Source organism: Lethenteron reissneri, chromosome 3, assembly GCF_015708825.2.
Source record: "Lethenteron reissneri isolate LAM-NWPU_2019-01 chromosome 3, ASM1570882v1, whole genome shotgun sequence".
Taxonomy (NCBI): Eukaryota; Metazoa; Chordata; class Hyperoartia; order Petromyzontiformes; family Petromyzontidae; genus Lethenteron; species Lethenteron reissneri.
Window position 1 is genome coordinate 10340827 of NC_083781.1, and position 19560 is coordinate 10360386.

A 19560-nucleotide genomic window follows, 5' to 3' on the forward strand; every position below is an offset into this window, starting at 1 on the left:
GGCTACGTACGGTGCGAAAGAGGTTCAACAGACGTACAGAATCTGTCAGAGTGGAGGAGGAATCCAATGAAGCTACGGAGCTCTTTTTCGCCGACGGTCCAGTAGGGGCGCGGGTCAGTGAGTTACATCGACAAAACGATACAACGAAAACGCTACGGGGGCACTAAAGTACAGAAGTACAAATTGCACGAGTAGATGGATTGCTGGCGATGTGCCGTACACCAAATGCAAGCTTGGGGCAAGGCAGCAAAACAACAACAGCAGAAGTCCCTGACCACACCAAGACAACAACTCTGGCTCAATGGTGGCTAAATGTTGAAATTATTTCGCGCCGTACGCAGCCGAACCGTGGGGAGGTGCGGGCGTCGAGAACGCTGCGCTGAATTTTCTTCATTGGACGCAACGTGACACGGCTGGGCATCCCTGCCGGCAGCGTCCGCAATAAAAAATAAATCAACGCGCTGGGCCGGAACGAGGAGGCGAGAAACGTGCATCGCGTAATCGAATGAGACGTCCGCTAACTGCCTCTGGAAACACTGCAAGCAACCCCCCCCTCGATTGTCCCCCCCCCCCCGGCCCCCCCACCCCCAAATCCTCGCCCTCCCCCCCACGGCCCCCAACGCTCGCTCTCCCCAACTCCCACAGAGGCATCAATTCCTTGCCACAACACTTATTGACTTAAAACTGTTTGCCGGGTTAAAACACACACACGCGCACGAGAGAGAGAGAGAGAGCAGAGGCAGGTGTCAGAATTCGAGCAAATAAGTCGGCCTCTCTCTCTCCTGCAGATGCAACTGCTGGATGGAGGAGGAGCAGGCAGTTTTTTTAAAACTTTACCACGTGAGGCCCACTGAGCTGCACATCTCTTTTGCAGGCGCGACCCGGCCATACATGATAGTTCAACGAAGTGGCGTAGCACGTGGAAAATTATAGCAGCCAAACACTCCAAACGCGCGTTTCTAAATGTGGAGCGGAAAACCCAGAGGACCCGAAGAAAAGTCCACGCGACCACGGGGCGAGAGGCACGCAAACTCCAAATATTTCAGGAGGCATCGTCAGGGTCGGGAACGAACCCACGACCGTCGGTATACCAGGGGGGCGGTGAACATCTCGCCACCGTGGCGCCGAGGTGACAAAAGCCACTTGCCGGTGCAGCTGCTGCTGTTGCCGATCTACCCAGGCTGCCATCGCATGCAGGTGTTTCCAATGCAAGCGGTGGATTTTATGAATGCATATATAAAAAGGCTCTGCCACATGAACCTGTCAGAGCTTCATCAATCACGGCACATGAAAAGAAGGGGGAGGAGTTGGTCTGAGGACACACGGGGGGAGGAGGGGAGAGAAAACAAACCCCAATGAAAGAACTCACAAAAAGGGAAAGCGATCCTGTTACTGTAAACTGTTAAAAACACAATAACACGAATGTGCACTTACCTACGCTATTTATCCAACGCGCAAATTTGTTTTATACACGTACGTTCAGCCACGTCCGTCAGCGCCACCTACTTTACTCTCCCGCTACACCGCTGGAGGCCTTATCTCGCCGATACGATCTGGCGAGCGGTGGAAGGCGGCTGCGTGCAGGGCATAAAATCAACAAGCACGAGCCGCCGACGCCGTCATGTCCCACGGCTCACCGGCTCACCTGCTCACCTGCTCACCTGCTCACCGGCGCACCGCCCGGCCCTTTGTTGGCGCACGCCGTCCCGCCGGACGGCCTAGCCTGGCGCGGCGACGGCGCCTCGCACGGCCGCGCGTGCGACAACCCCGCGCTTAGAAAACCGTGGCCCAATGAGCCGAGCGTTGAAACGTGCGGCCTAACGGGAGCGAAGACGATTCGCTCCCCGCAATCTCCGCAAACCCACGCTTTCCATCGATCGATGGATGGATGGATCGATGGATTGGATCGCTGGATGGATCGATCGTGACGAGTTTTTGATTCGTTCCAAGAAAATATTTTTTCGCGTCGACCTGTTTTTGCGTCGTTTGGCCTCATGCGAGACCGAGGCCAAGCATGGAAGAGTAGACCAAAATACCGCCCACAGAAGGATGGTTATTTGTCCAGCAATTGCAGGGCTGCACCTTAACCTTCTTGTGCATCCGCTGTACGGTCTGCACAGTTTGTAACCAAAGAAGGTACAAATGTAAGGCTTTCCGTCAACTAACTGCTTGATGAAAAGCCTTCCACATATTATGTTGGTCCATGCGAGTTGTCCGAGCGTACTTCACCACGCTGGTCAGTACGGGTTGCTGAAGGGAAGGAAGCCGACCCCGGCCGGCAGTTCAGCTATCGCTCGCCATTGACGTCGGATTATCAAACACAGGGTCACCGGGTTGACAGCCAAAGTGCGCTAACTACACGCACCTGCTAACCGCAAACCGCTAACCACTGCGTCGCCTCTCCACCCCCGTCACATTCGTACTCATTGTGTTCTTGGTACTAGGCCCTGTCTGTATTGCTCATCTCACCGCCTCGTCTTTCCACATTGGATCTCAGGTGCATTGTCCGTCTTGCTCGTGGAGTCTGGCTTGTCCGTTGCGCCCGCCTAAGTTTGCTCTGCCCGTGTGTTCCCCCACCAATCTATTAACCTCTTTGTTTTTGTTTCACCCATCAGCTAAAGGGGGCGATAACGTGGATAAACCAACTCCCCTCCACCGCTGTCCGCTCCTTCACCATCTTCGTTGCCTCGGTCTTACTCGCACCCTTCGGTTCGATATCATTCTTCCGACGTAAACGTTCTGAAAACACTCCTAAAACTCGACTAGAAACTAAGCCTTTTATTTGACCAGGCCCACGGAGCTATATCGCTCTATTTCAGAAGCGACCTGGCCACGAATGACGATGCGCGGCTTGGCGTTGGGAGCGTGCGAGCAACAAGAAAAAAAAGGACCAACGGAAAAATTAAAAAAATTAAAACCTCCCGAGCCTTGTTGCGTTTATCAGATTAACGAGATAAAACTGTCAGATGTGGCGGACAGAATAAAAAGTGGGAGATTATGTTTCCGCTCGCACCTGCAGCGAAATTGGTGTCACCGCAAGCGGCGTTCGCTCCGACGATTCGGGGGCGCAGCACGGGGCATTACGCAACGGCGCGCACGCTTGCACGTGGGGAGATGCGGCGCTATAACGGTGGGCGGGGGTGGGGGGCCGGGCAAGGGGGGGGGGGGGGGGCGGGGGACAGCTCGGGGCGCATTCTACAGGAGGCAAGCCCGTGCCAGACATTCATCTGGAAATGCCTAATGCAATACGAGCATTATTAATAAATTATGCCGGTAATGCTCCCGTAAAGCCGGCTCCAGATTTTTGAAGTTGCGTGTAAATATGTGGCCGATTTTATTTCGAAGATGAAGGCGGAATGGGTGCGGGGGAGGGCCAGGGGGGGGGGGAATGAGCAATCACGCAGCACACTTTTCAAAACATAATGCTTAAGTCTTTGATGTCTAGAAATGGTTATTTCTTTAAATTGATTACAGCTAAACAGATATGTAGGTTTAGAGTTTCTGGCAGCCAGAATAGTAACAAACAGTGCATTCCAACGGGAAAGTTGCAAATGTGTTAATGCCGAGCAATTTTTTTTTTCCCTGTCGCGATCCACGAAGGTAATAGGTCTGCGTGCAGGATTTGTGAGTGATGAGTGGCGAGCGTCTCCGAATGATAGGCGAAGAGTGAAATCTAAATTCACGATGGAATTATCGCCCAACTCATTGTTGGGTTCTGGGATCCTGATCGCATGAGTAAGGTGTGTCATGCACCCTCCTCCACCTGACACAGCCAAACAATTAAAGCCGTCACGTGAACCAACTGTGCCACAATGCGTCACTGTGTCGGGACGCGCCAGCATCGTGGAGGAAGAGCGATCCACGCATCTTGAACAATTAGGTACGACAATTCGCTGGCATCTACGACTGGCATCAATTCAAGTTTCAGCTGCCCGTGCTTATATCAGGTTCTCAAGTGTAGCGAGTTGATGAGCGTGCCAGAGTCACGAATGAATGCCCAAAAATATTAATGTTCATTTAAGATTTTAACGAATGAGCGTGGATAAAAGACCCATTGAAGGTAATTCCAGAAGTAGTTTTACGAAGTCATCACTCAGGGCCCGTTCTCCGACAGAGGGTTGTTAGTTACTCGTTGCAAGAGTTCACAACCGATACTTTCACCTCGCGACAACATGACACACCAACGGTGCAATTTGAATTTCGATTTTAAAAAATCTATAGCGGTAGAACGGAAAATTTATTTTATAAGTCTCAAAAGGCTTTTGTGTGAGGCTGCATTCACAACCCAATACAGTCATCGTTCCACCGCTTAACGAAGGACTTCCCCCCCAATTCGTCGCTATCCCACACCGACCTCGATGTGACAATCCATCGGACTCCTGGACATGAGCCGATCTCATCACTTCAGTTCTCTGCGGTAAGTCATCCTCGCGCGAGGCATGCGGCTCCCGTTCTCGTCACCGGTCTCAGGTCTCATCCATCGGCCATCATTCCCCTTCTCGCCAAAACATGCCCTGCCCAAGCTCGCTCACTTTAAAACTAAAACGAAGCAATTTTTATTCAAACTGTTCAACTCTTTTTGTATTTAACTAGGTAAGGTCCACTGAGCTATGTAGCTCTTTTTCAGAAGCGACTTGGCCACAAATGGTGGCCCAATGAAGTGACTCATCGTGTGGAAATTTACAGCAGCCAATTACTGTAAATGCACGTTCTGAATGTGGAGAGAAAAACCTAAGGACGTGGAGAAAAATCCACGCCACCACGAGGAAAGAGAACACGCAAACTCGAAAAGTACAGGCGTCAGGGTCAGGATCTGGCCCCACGACCATCTGTGTACCAGGCAAGGTAGTTAACATCTCGCCACCGTGACGCATGCGCTCAAAACGACGTCTCTAATCGGTGTTTGTTTCCTCCGTGCGTGTCTCTCACTGAGAATTCCCAAGCACGGCATCATCCCTCCAAGGCTTTCTCCGCGTCATTTTTCGCATCCCGTCCAGATCCCTTTAGCGGTCCCGCATTTGCGATCCAGGAAATAATGCGCCGACCGCGAACATTATTCTCCTCTCCGCATAATTGGAACGCCTCCATCCACGGGGCGCTCACTTCCATCCTGCTCTCGTTAGCCGCTTTGATTTCGTCGTTTTGATCCCGATCCACCTTCGATAATTTGCCCCCGGCTGCGTATGACGTCGACTTTCGGCTTTCCCAGTCCTGTTTTTCAGTTGCGTCTGATGTGTGCCCAGCTAATAAACATCTTCACCTTGCACTGTTTGAGGGTTGGCCAAAACAATTTCAAATAAACAGCCTCAAAAGAACGCGTACAGAGAGAGACGCACAAATGTGTTTCTGCTTTGAGACGTCGCAAGACATGAAAAGCGCTGCTTTTGGAGACCGCTCGTTCGTGGAGGCAACTCGGCAAGACCACCTGCAAGGTCTACGACAGATGCAATATTAAATATTTGTACGCCACAATGTGGCGAGAAGTGAACTGCCTCGCCGAGTAAACACAGGAGGTGGTGGGTTCGATCCCAACCCTGACGCCTGCTGTTCTCTCTCTCTCCCCGTGGCCGTGTGGATTTTTCTCCGGGTCCTCCGCTTTTTCCCTCCAGAGCATTCGGCTGCTATAAATTTCCACAAGATAAGCCGCTTCGCTGAGCTATAATTTGTGGCCAGGTCGCTTCTGAAAAAAAGCTTAGTGGGCCTTCCCTGGCAAAATAAGCAAGCGCTGCGTCATATTCGCAACCTCCGATTTGCACGGTTGGCGGCTACGTACGGTGCGAACGAAGTTCAACATACATAGATACACGTGCGATGACCGGAAAAACAGACCACTTACTTGACATGGTACACGTGCAGACGGACAGTGAGGAAGTGTGTCAAAGGCCTCTGATTGGTGCAGGGAGGCCTCAAAGAGGATTTGGCTAAGAACAGAACATTTTAATGATTGGGAGAGAAATTCAAACGTAAAATGTGGGAAACGAGGGTTGACTGTCAGGGGAAACGGTTGACAACCGCTAGAGGAGGAGGAGGAGGACGAGGATTGGCCGAGGGAAATAGGGTGAGCGAACCTTCCGGAAAGGGGGGCTCGAGGGATATAAAAGGGGATCAGCACGAGGGGAGGGGACGCTTGGAGAGAAGACGAACATCGAGCATCAATAACCGAAGTCCGGGCCTAGGAATCGTGTTGCGTCCGAATAAAGGCTCTTGGTAAAAGAAGAAACAACATGTGTCGGCCGTTATTACACACGGACATAGACCGAGGCAAATCATTCACATCCAACGCTTCCTGTGAATCACGAGAAAGCCCATCGCAGGAGGGCATTGCGTGCAGGCTGGAAGACAAAGACGGACAACAGCGCACAACCAGGCCCAGATTAAGGCTATGTGGGGGCCTAATAGGAGGGAAGGGCCTAAGTACAGCGATACCTCGACTTTCGTCGCCTCGACTTTCGTCGCCTCGACTTTCGTCGCCTCGACTTTCGTCGCCTCGACTTTCGTCGCCTCGACTTTCGTCGCCTCGACTTTCGTCGCCTCGACTTTCGTCGCCTCGACTTCCGTCGCCTCGACTTCCGTCGCCTCGACTTCCGTCGCCTCGACTTCCGTCGCCTCGACTTCCGTCGCCTCGACTTCCGTCGCCTCGACTTCCGTCGCCTCGACTTCCGTCGCCTCGACTTCCGTCGCCTCGACTTCCGTCGCCTCGACTTCCGTCGCCTCGACTTCCGTCGCCTCGACTTCCGTCGCCTCGACTTCCGTCGCCTCGACTTCCGTCGCCTCGACTTCCGTCGCCTCGACTTCCGTCGCCTCGACTTCCGTCGCCTCGACTTCCGTCGACTCGACTTCCGTCGCCTCGACTTCCGTCGACTCGACTTCCGTCGACTCGACTTCCGTCGACTCGACTTCCGTCGCCTCGACTTCCGTCGCCTCGACTTCCGTCGCCTCGACTTCCGTCGCCTCGACTTCCGTCGCCTCGACTTCCGTCGACTCGACTTCCGTCGACTCGACTTCCGTCGACTCGACTTCCGTCGACTCGACTTCCGTCGACTCGACTTCCGTCGCCTCGACTTCCGTCGACTCGACTTCCGTCGACTCGACTTCCGTCGCCTCGACTTCCGTCGACTCGACTTCCGTCGCCTCGACTTCCGTCGCCTCGACTTCCGTCGACTCGACTTCCGTCGACTCGACTTCCGTCGACTCGACTTCCGTCGACTCGACTTCCGTCGACTCGACTTCCGTCGACTCGACTTCCGTCGACTCGACTTTCGTCATCTTGACTTCCGTCGACTTGACTTTCGTCACCTTGACTTTCGTCGCTTCCCTCTTTCGGCCAATTGCAACGATAACCACATTTCAAATTCCGTCCACGCGACTTTCCTCCTTGGTCCGATTTCATCCCAAAACTTCCAGGACGTTGGCGCCACGCGCCGTCTTTGAACAGAAGTCGTTCGGTGAGCATCTCTTAAATTTGTGTTTATTCCTACATCATTAATACTGTACTTATCACCAATATATTCATCGTCCACTTACGCAAGAAGAAAAATATTTGAAGGTATGAATTTGTTTATTTATTTAGTTTTGTTCATTTATTTAGTTTTGTTTATTTATTCTCATGCTGTTTTTCATTTATTTCTGTTTATTTAGGTTTCGAACGCATGTGTTATATAGTTACCGCAGTTATTTACATGCACGTTTTTATATTTACTGTAGTTATTTGCACGTACGTTTTTCGCCGGCCAAAATAAATGTGCAAGCTAAATAAAGGATCTGCTTTGACATTCGTTCATTTTTGACATTCGTCCATGCTCTGGTCCCTAACCAGATGAAAGTGCACGGTATTCCTGTATGTATTTACATTTTGGAAATTGTTTTATGAAGTCATCAAGCATATTCATTCATTTACCGATGTCAAAATTAACACATCTATTCGATTCTAGATTTGAAGCTTTCGTGACTGCAAAGATTCATATTCTTAGATTTTTTCGGTTAAGTCACGTAAGTAAAACATCACATCTATTCGACTCCACGTGAATTAATCAAACGCAAATCAATCACTCCCCACACCAATTTCTTCAAACAAACAAAAACCTTTTTTTTGCCAGCTCTAGCCGCTGTGAATGATGTCATCGTAATTCAAAGACGAGAAAAAAACATTCCTATGGACTTACTACCAGTCGCTCAGCTGACTGCAAAACATTCTTCTCCTCTCTGCAAATTGGAACGCCTTCATCCACGAGCACTCACTCCAGCCTGCTCTCGTTAGCCTCTTTGATCTCATCGTTTTGATCCACCGTAAAATAATAAAATAATTTCCCTGGCTGCGTGCGCCTTCGACTTTAGCTTTCCCGGCCTTCGGCGAGGACCGCGATAATCTGGCCACGCGTACAACAAGGTGTGCTGCTCACAGACACGGCATCAGCCACGGTTGACGTGCTACATGCTGGTCACGTGACATGCACGCAAGGCATGATGGGAGCCCTTGCCTTCTCGCCGTCGGTGAACACACCTTTCCCCAAGAGAAAACTTACTGGGCACACGCAGATTTGACGATTCGTTTGAATAGTTCCGGTTGACGATGTGCGGCAAAAGGAAAGGACCGTATTGGACAATGTTAGGCAGAGACTTTAATAACTGTTCTATAAGGGCGCCGCGGTGGCGAGATGTTAACTCCCTTGCCTGGAATTCAGGAGGTCGTAGGTTTTAACCTGACCCTGACGTCTGTATATTTGGAGTTTGCATATTCGCCCTGTGGTCGCGTGGAATTTTCACCGGGTCCTCCGGTTTTTCCCTCCACATTTAGAATCAACACGTGTTTAGAGTATTTGGCTGCGATACATTTACGTGTGATGAGCCACTTCGTTGAGCTATTATTTGTGGCCAGGTCACTTCTTAAAAAGAGCTGTGTACAGCTCAGTGGGCCTTACCTGGTTAAATAAAAAATAGTTTCATAGTAGAGTTTGTCATTCACTCTGCCTTCTAACAGAGACACGAACAGCAAGCCAACGTTTTACAGGAGGTGGCCCTACTTCAGAGGAGAGAGACGGAATGAGGAATTTAATGCCCTTATAGTTGGAGATCGTACTTTGCACGGCTAATGCCTTAAAAACGTTGGAGACTTACGTGTGAACAGCTAAGAACTGTTTATATATGACTCCCACAGAACGAGCTCTGAATAGGCCCTTTATCCACACGCGGGGCCACCACACCTTTCGCGCCTCCTGGAATAAGGAGTAAATTGCGTGGCAAACCAAAGCAATTTTTTGTCTCACCACTAAATTATGCCAAGTGGAAACGTCCCGTAAATGACGAAAAAAACCATTCACGACATTGCGATCATGCAAACGGCGCTCCCAGAGGCATCGTAGCAGCAGCGTACACTCGTGACTGGACTGTACCCATGGGTTGTGGCCAGAGAGTTGGCGGTCTAAAACGCCAAGGCGGGCACATGTTCAGTTCTTTTGAGCTGGTGGTCTGGATTTGGTTTGCGAGAGAGCTTCCGTGCGTGCAACGCTGCCCTCCTTTGCGCGAGGTTTTAAATCGAAAGTGAACAGCGACAAACTTCACGCAATTTTATTTCGTGCGATAATTTGTGACCGTGCTGAGACCATCAGCTTCGTTACGTTTGAGAACCCGGCTTCATCTCAGCCGTTGGCTGGAACCCGGATTCGAACCCAGGCACTCAGAGGTGCCGACTCGGCATGGCACGAGTTCCTTCCGAGCCACCCAGCCACCTGGCTACAACACCAGTACAAAAACATTAAAATAGAAAATATATAAGAATGATATATAAAAACAACTGAAAATTACGTAACGCGTTCCAAAGTGCGCTTGTCCTCGAAGTAATCTAATTAACGGTACGGAAGCTGGCGGCTAGCGGCCGGGGCAACACGCGTTAACGGGTGTGCAAATACACTCTCATTTGTGTCTTCCCAAGCGTTAAGCAAGCCTTTGATCGAATTGGCCAGATTCCAATGGGGAAAGTCCCAAAGAGCAACAACGCAACGTCGTCGTGCGAGAAAGAGTTCCGTTCGCACGAGAGCAATGTTTAGGAATGGTATAAGTCCCACCCCCCCCCCCTCCATGTGGCTGCGATACATTTCCACGTGATAAGCCACTTCGCTGAGCTATCACTTGCTAGCTCAGTGAGCTAAATTTCGATTTAAAGCTTTCGTGACTGCAGGGATTCATCTTCTTGGTTCTTTCGGTAAAGTCACGTAGAAGGGAAGTAATAAAATAATAAAACATAATAAAATAATTCTCACGACGTTTCGGGCCACAACACAAGCAGCCGTCCTCAGGTGAAGACCAGGTAGACGCTGTCGCCTCGACAGAACTGGTCTTCACCTGAGGACGGCTGCTTGCGTTGTGGCCGAAACGTCGTGAGAATTATTTTATTATGTTTAATTTTTATTATTTTATTACTTCCCTTCTACGTTACTTTACCGAAAGAACCAAGAAGATGAGCTCAGTGGGCCTTACCTGGTGAGATAAGAATAATAAAAAATTCAACCCATAGTTGGTTACTATTACAGGCTAACCACTTAACCGCAATGACCGCCGGTGAAACCGAACACTGCACAAGTCGGGGGGGGGGGGGGAGGGGATGCCTTCTATCCAGCGCACTCTGCAAAACACGGACACGGCTACGGCAAGACGCACGCCTGCCCGGCGCGCAAAGCGGGGAGAAACGTACACCCCGGCGGCGATTGGTTCGTTACCGCGCGGGGGTTACTGCGTGGTTCTGGTTAAACTTCAGTTAATAATATTGCGGGGCGGGGGGGGTGGGGTGTGCGGGCTTATGCCCATAATAAACACCTGTAAAGCGTTAGGGCAGGGCGACTCTGCCCGACGTTCCCACTTACGGGGGGCTCTTCCCATCGTTTGCGGGGATGAAGAGCAGCTGTGCATCTTCCCGCGAGATCAAATGGCAGGCCTGCGCTCTCCGTCCATCCGTTGCCGCGCCTCGGGCGAGGGAAGAAGTTTTGAACTGTGGGCACGGTGGGTAAAGGTAGCTCGGCTGCACCCCGTATCTACCGGCAGCGGGGGGGGGGGCCCTTGCCGATAAACATCTGGCAGTTCACCAGTGCTGGTTCAAGTAAAGCAAAGCCTCATTAAATTTCGATTTAAAGCTTTCGTGACTGCAGGGATTCATCTTCTTGGTTCTTTCGGTAAAGTCACGTAGAAGGGAAATAATAAAATAATAAAAATAAAACATTATAAAATACAATTCTCACGACGTTTCGGCCACAACGCAAGCAGCAACGCAAGCAGCCGTCCACAGGTGAAGAACAGGTCTGTCGGAAAGACGCTGGGGTGGAGCTACGTTTACCCACGCTGTCTTTCCGACAAACCTGTTCTTCACCTGAGGACGGCTGCTTGCGTTGTGGCCGAAACGTCGTGAGAATTATTTTATTATGTTTGATTTTTATTATTTTATTATTTCCCTTCTACGTGACTTTACCGTAAGACCCAAGAAGATAAAGCCTCATTCTGGCGATGAGACTCTGAATGTTGAAACCGGTCCCGCGCTTTTCTTTGTGTTGAACCAATGCTGCCGCAAGGATGAGCTCCCTCCAGAAGGCCGTGTGGGCTGGTGAGAGGCGTAGAGTAAACAGGAAAGAAATCCTTTGATTTATTGAGTGGAGGGACGGATATGTGAAGGAGGCGTATGGGCCTGCTAAGTTATTTGTATGCTTCTGGTGTCCATTAAGTTAGTGCCACTGTGTGGGAAATCGGCAGCGGATGGTTGATGGAGTGACTGGAATATGGAATTTTAATCGCTGGCCTGTGGCAGTAATCGACGCGAACACTACCCCACATGCTTGTTTGAGCGGGGAAACACATTGACATTTCTTACGACACGAGTACAAACGACACTCCATGGGTTGTCTGTCCATCAGCCTACAAGCCTCGACGCACAGTACCAGAAAAGACACTGCATTTGTTTACCCGATTATACAAATACGAGTGGGCAGCCCTGTCGTCGTCGTCGCCGTAGGCATGGGGTGACGTGACACTCGCAACGTCACTCACCAGACCCCCAAGACATTCACCACCGAGCCGATACTCACCACCCCACGTGACCCTCACCACTCACAAGAGTTTACAAGGCACTGAGAAACTCGTCCGAGGCTCAACAGACACACCCTTATGAGGTCCACGATTTTAAAACGGGCTTTGCATTTCGTGCCAAGCCATTGCAAATGGTGCCAGCGGATAAAGCAATGCAAAGGCCAAATCTTATGAATTATCGGGACACAGGTATTAAAATTTACTTTAATTTTCACCCGTTCGCATGACCATTACCGGCTTTAAAACGACTCCTAATTCATTGCAATTGGTGCAGAAGTCAAGGCGGAGTTCTGCAGAAGAAACTAAAACATACAGAGATGGAGCGATACAGGTGAGTCCACCTGTTATATAGATAGGCCACCATTAGAACCCAGGGAACCCCCCCCCCAACCCCCCCCCCCAACCCCCCCCCCCTCCAGATGGAACAGCGGGCACGTGACGCTCGGCCGAAGATGCCAATGCACACATGGGTGCAGATAAATAATCTATCCCCACCCCCATCCCCCCCCGCCAAACCAATTCCATGCCATCTGATTAGCCGGCGATGTGAGTACCTTGTATAAAGGCCGCCTTATAAATTTAATGCACTGTTATTTTGACTCGAGTAAAGCAAACAAGCAATATAATGTTACAATGGATATCAATTATCGGTTGGGTGATGTGCATCGAGAAATATGCATTGCCCGATGAATAATGATATGCACACATTAAACCCTCCCCCCCCTTTCCCCCTCTGGTATTCGCACCTGATTGACTCACAGGCGACGACATCACAGTTATCCCTCCAATATTTAAGACCGACACAGCAGGAGGATTTCTTCCACATCTCTGGCTGTCGCCTGATGACGCTGGTCGTTGTAATTACCGGCGTAACTTCGCGGTACTCGAATTGTAAATGTCGTCGTGGGTTCATTCTCCAACACACAACCGGGTTGTGTTGAACTAGGAAAAAATTGGCAAGTTTTGTTTACGCGACAAACCTTACTGATTCGGCCTTGTCGGGCGGTGGCGGGTTTAACGACACATTTGTACATTTACGCGACCTAACCCCAAAAAACCTCTATTACGGATAATATTGGTGTTAAACCGATTCGGTCATACAATACAAAGCCAAAACCTGAATCCACATGTTTCTTCCAAAGTTTTGTACAAATATGCGTTGGCTGAAACTGAAAGGGCTTTTAGGGGGGGGGGGGGGGGGGAGGCGGGGGGGGGGGGGGGGCTGCCTCACTCCACTACCTTGGCCTGTGACTACACAGCTGAGCCTGCTTAGGAGGAACATTTGAACACATGGCAGCGAGTGGTATTTGCCCCGCCGTGACACATCGTAACGCACAAGGATGCCGCAATTTACTCCGGGTTATGGTGTACGGGGATAAAAAAAAAAAATCTCCTCCATCGCTCGTCGGCTTCCTCCGGTGTGGATAAATATTCTCATCAAAGGTCCCAATGAGGGCTCGCACAGAGGCGAACGTTTCGTATCGTGAGAGAAAAGGAGGAGGGGGAGGGAGAGAGGGAGGGAGGGGTGGGGGAGGAGGACCCCACCATACCGGTGAAATATTCAGCGTGATTCATTTATAGACACCCCACCGAGTTTTCACGAACCCTTCCTCTTTACTCTCTTCTCAACGGGGAGAACTGAACGCCGTGTTGCGAAAGCGATGGCTCCCGTAATCTTACACGGGAGGAGAGAGTTCAAATAACTAGATTTTGTTTCGTATACGTCTATTGGGATTAGTGGGAAAGGCACATAGGCTTGGTAATAAAAATGGTAGTTTTCCCATACAGCATCTCCCCGTTATTTGAATGAGGTATCTATAAATGGATCACACAGTGTGTTATTAAGGGACGTCTTTTGCAGATGGCCCACACAGGGTGCTGTGAGATTCGTGTTCGGCTACGTGTCAAAAATCTACCGCGCTATCGCGACGTTGGCTGGTGCGGCAAAACAAAACCCCTGCTCGCGTCAAGTGAAGCAAGTTCATATTTATTTCAACTCGAGTTCGAAATTCACCACGGGCAATCCCTCACATCTGGCAGCGCCGGTCTTGCGAAATAAGAAAAAGTTGAGGCGACCTGCCCTATTTGGCACGAGCCCGCTCCCGGAACACTCTTACAAACGCTTTGAAATTTGTCGCTCAAAGTTTTAAGACCGATCTCAAGTTATTCGCTCGGCTCCCCCCCCCCCACCCCCACGCCCACCCCCCCCCACCCATCCTAGCAAAGCACCCGCGGGGGAGAACTCGCGCTTTTTTTCTTTCATATATACCAAATTCAAAGAAGATGCACGGCTGTGACCGGCTGAGGTGTGCGACGGGGAATCTTTAAAGACACGCGTTAAATCACGAGGGGATATTTTTTTTTTTAAGTGGCGTGCGCTTTCATGTTATTTATAGCCGCGTGCCAAAAAACATAAACGCAGTCACATGCACGGCACAGCATAGCACACAAACCTCGAGCACCACCGCCACCCCCCCCCCTCTGCCAAGCCCGCCAACCCAGGGGTCATAAGGCGTTGTTGCTCATTAACCAAGGGCCGTCGTGATGCCAGCGGCGCAACCTTTTCCTGCCCGGGGAAATTCAATTACGAGTACACCGCGGCCGTCGCGCGAAGTACGAGGGACTGGCGCTTCACCCGCGGGATTTTTTCAGTGGGAAGCGACGTTGCTTTGCGTCGTTTTTTTCCCCCACGTTAAATACTTTGCGGGCAAATGATCAAAGTTTCTAAATTGGGACCCAGGACGTCCCGACCCCCCCACCACCCCCACCGGCACGCGTGGCCCTGCACTTGACGTCCACCGTGAAGGAAAAGGGCGCGGATTTATTGGTTAAATCACTCAGGGCATTAACCAGGGTTTGCCGCGAGATTCGAACCGCAAACCTGTGTGCGCGTTCTCTCCGAACGAGGACGATAGAAGACGTCTTGTACGCACCCCTCTCGGTACCAAGGGCAGGCGTGTGTGCGTGTGTGCGCGTGTCAGAAGTTGCCCTTTGCCTTCAACCCAACCAGTGTCATTTGAGGATGTGCTGCTTACGTAAGAACTGTGCTATCATGATCAGCAACGGTTAATCCGCTGCTAGACGAAAGCCTCGCCAACTCTCCCACCAGCTACCACCCTCTCACGATCTAGCGCGAGGTGAATTCCGTCGCTCCGTCTCCGCGGCGGACGTCATCCGATTCCTCGGCTCCGCACTGCGCCCCGTTATTCTTCGACAACGTCCGCCATTCCCCTCTAGCCGTCACGCGTAGCCTGCCGAAGCCCCCTCACTGTTCCGAACGTGCTTATATAAGGGTGTGCTTATATCCGGCTTACGCTGTAATACGTCAGGCAGCGCTCGCGAGGGCCAGCTGCTCCCGATGTCTGTGATTTGATTGCACCGCGTTAATACCCACGGCAGCGCATTAACCCCCGCGCGCAGACACGGCCGGGCGTCACCACGCCGCCGTGGGATTCTTACACGCGCGGCGAAACCAACAGAATTGCGCGCGTAAGAATCAATGGCTCACAATCAGAATGTTTAATGATACTGGAGGAGGAATCCGATGAGCTGCAGAGCTCGTTCAGTAGGGGCGGGTAAGAATGTTACAACAACAAAGAGTACATAAACACGACAGTAGTGCAAAGGACAAGAAAAGTAAGAAAAATAATCCGAACTCATACAAATAAAACGAAACCATCTTCATCCTACCAGGCAAGGCCCAGTGGTATTAACCTGTTTTTCAGAAGCGACCTGGCCACAAATGATAGCCCAACAAAGCGGCCCATCATTTGGACATTAAGAGCACCACATTCCTCTAAATAATCTCAAGGCATGTCTCTCTAAATGTGGAGGGGGGGGGGGGGGTGAAACCGGAAGACCCGGAGAAAAAAATCCACGTGACCACGGGGAGAAAATGCAAACTCCAAATATACAGGTGTCATACAGTTATTTTTATATATATACCGATGTCGTATAAATAATACGTGGGCCAAGAAGGAGCTCAAAAAAACCAACGAGGAATCGATTCGTGAATTGAACTCTGGGGCCAGAATCGCCCGACGTAGTGTTTAATGTTGTCGCTTCTCTTATCTGTTTTCAAATGAAAGGGTATCTAAGCTGCCTCGATTCTTCCGTGGGTTTGAACAAGTGGAGCGTCACGTCGTCGTCGCGAGGGCACTGATTATATTTGCGTTTGAAGCCAGTCGTGTGATGAATGGCTTTACGAAACCACTCAAGCGAGAACCATTTACTGCGGGTCAAGATTATTGTGGCATTTGTTTCGGCTGTTTGCCTACTTTTAAACAAATATTTTAACTTTTTTTTCTCTTGTTGCAAATCTTTTTCCTCCTTTGCATATATGCTTTGCAAGTGGTCGGCGAACCCACGCGGCCATGTGGTCCGCCTACTGAGTTTAGAACACGTGACTGGGCGATGCTGCTGCTGCTGCTGCTGCGTTGGGAGTGGTGCACAAGCGCACGACAACAAAACAACGCACTCGTCAACATCCAGTAACAGGTGACTTATGGCACACGTGCTGTGAAGAAGGGTCATTCCCCGAAACGTCGTCTGTTATATACTCTCAATGCTGTTGGCAAATATACCGAGTTCAGCAATGTAAGTAATGCTGGTGACAAAAGCTGTCCTCTTCTAGAGCAGCCCATCATCCCTATGGGGGGGGGGTCAATAAAATTGATACCACTTTATCACCCTCTCTCGCAACCTCTCTTTCACCTTTTTCCAGAAACTATCAGTAAACCCGGCCAATATCAGTAACCCTGACTACGGCTCAAACTTTGCTACCAGACCTGGCCAGGTGGCTCATCGTTAGAGCGAGCGGCCCGCGATCAAGAGGTCGAGAGTTCAAATCCTGGTTGGGGGATGACCTAGCCCCCATCATTCCTCCGGGGTCGATAAAACGGGCAGAATTTTGCTGGGAAGAGTGGTTTTGCCTATGGACAGACTCATCTCCACCAGATGAATGTGGAATTTCCACTGTAAGCAGGAAATGAGCGCTGCCCAATGCTCTTTTGAGCAGGAGATCACTCTTCACTTTTTCAATTCCGTTCAACAAAAAGGTTTCTACTGAACGAAAACGGAAGGGTCCGGGAAGACATCTTCCCCGTTACAATTGTGCTATCGGTATCGTGGGTCGAACCAAATACACGACACGTTGGGAACTTCTGCAGCGGGTAGTATAACATCACCTTGCAGGACAGAACGGTCCCGGAAGATGCTGTCAAAGAACTACTTGAGAAGCCAGTCGTTTGTTTATGATCCACAATAGGGTGGTGGTGCACAGTTTGTTGCATGCACTGCGCACAACTGATCCTCGCGCCTGGCAACCAATCTATTTGTGTTATCCCGAGACCTGGAATCGGCGACGTTAAATGACAAAACCGAGTTTGATTGCCGGCTCCGGCTCACAACAGTGGCGATTGATATCGAAACCGGTTTCGGAGGCTCACCACTCACCTCCACCAGCCCGCGAGAGAGACCTTCATTGAGCAGTGGATTGATGATGAGGATAATAGAGAAAAAAATACTCAAACAGCATGGGTTTTTGTTGCGCAGCGTTTGGACAAAAGGGCTGCGACTGTTAACTCTGTACCGTCTGAGGATCTGGCTGAACCCCAGACTCAAACCCAGGCTCTTATTGGTACCGGCTCAGTGCACCCCCGACACAGAACTTGCACCCCGAGGCACCTGGCCTCCTCCTAATAGTGTGTTCTGTTTAAAATGCCGACACTAGGCAAATCAGATATAAAATACAACTGCCGCTCAATAGCCCTCGTCTTGGGGAATGTTAATAATGAGCCACAGATCTCTCTATGGTCACTTAATGGGAGCCCAGGAATGGCCTAGGTTGGCCAGAGGCTGCTGGTTAACTGGTGGGGGTGGGGGAGGTGGGGGGGAGCTATTCACAGCATGCCATATAACTTATGGTGCAGCTATGGTGTTTTGTTTATTATCCCTGCACCTCAGAGGGCATTTGGGTGCAAAAACAATTGCGCCTAACTGCAACCACAGCGATGCCCACGCAGGAGGACGACCCCAGGCTCTGTTCCAGGTCACGGAATTCCGCCAGGGCGAACGCGGTTTTGCCCTGTAGAACAAATCGGGATGGCTTTCACGATTCCCAAATAATTTTTTTTTTTTTTATTTGACCGAACAACGGCCTTGTCATTTGCTCGTTTCACAGGCCACGAGGTGCGTCGCGTCTCTCCTCAGGTTTCTCAGGCCACCGGCTAGGTTTGGCTGTGCTCAAACGTGCCGCTTTGTCGAGATAAGCCGCTGATCATCGAACCGGTGCCACTGCTTTGCACCGATTCTCGCTGCCCTTGGTGGAGATTTGCGCCGCTCCCCTGAGTAGAAAACGTGCCGCTGTAATGAAGGCAAAGGTGCAAGCCCTGCAATTCCTTGCTTGCACCACTGCTGGCGGAACGATCCTTTCACAACCCGAGAGCCCCTCTTCCACATCGGCCGGACGTCTCGAAAGGGGTAAGAAGTACCCACACTTTACCCCACCACGCGCAACCCAAACTAAAATAAAAGTTATCTTAGCAGTTAAGGACCACTGAGCTATACGGCTCTTGTACAGAAGCGAGCTGGCCACAAATGATAGCCCAACGAAGTGGCTCATCACGTGGAAATGTACAGCAGTCGAATATTATGAACGCATGTCGATTCGAAATGTGAAGGGAAAGTTTGGAGGGCCCAGAGAGAAATCCACGCGACCACAGAGAAAGAAACATGCAAACTCGAAATAAACAACAGGCATCAGGGTCGAACCCACAACCTCCTGTATACTAGGCGAGGTAGTTAACATCTCTCCGTCGCGGCGATCGACCGACCGTGACGTACGCACAGCGATAATTTCTTCCTTCGCTGTCACCAGGAAGTGGATTCTTCGCGCAGCGCAGTTATTTATTTATCTGTTTCAAAATAAGGAACTTTGATCGGCGCACACATTTTGTAACTTCTGTGTACACACCAGGCGTGTTCGTATTTCGCAAAAGCAAACGTCTGCTGCGCAGGTCCGCGTTGGGTGTCAAATGCACGTTTCCGTGCTTACAGATTGGGCCTGGAAACTGCTGATGTCACAAAACCTCTTTTGAATAATAATAATAATAGAGCTGAGACCTTGTACTCTGGCAACTGCGGACGCAACGTTCAAGCTCTTTAATCCAAGCCTCCAAACTCTCCTCCTCACCTTCGCCCCCTCTCCTCCCACCCCCTCCTCCTGCCCCCTGTGAAATTGTCCCAATTCTCCATTGAAAGTGTTGGTGCATTACGTGCGGACGACATCCGTTGAGCGAAAAACAAACACGCGCAACGTTCACCCCGCTCCGGCGGTTAATAAAAAAATGTCAAAAATATTTAACTAAAAATATATTTTACAAAAAATATTTTTTACATTTCTCGGCGGTGTCACGCGACGGAGCAAGTCCGCATTTTCGTTCGCCAAATGATGAAATGGCGTCGACGCACCACGGGAGGCGACGGTGATCGGAC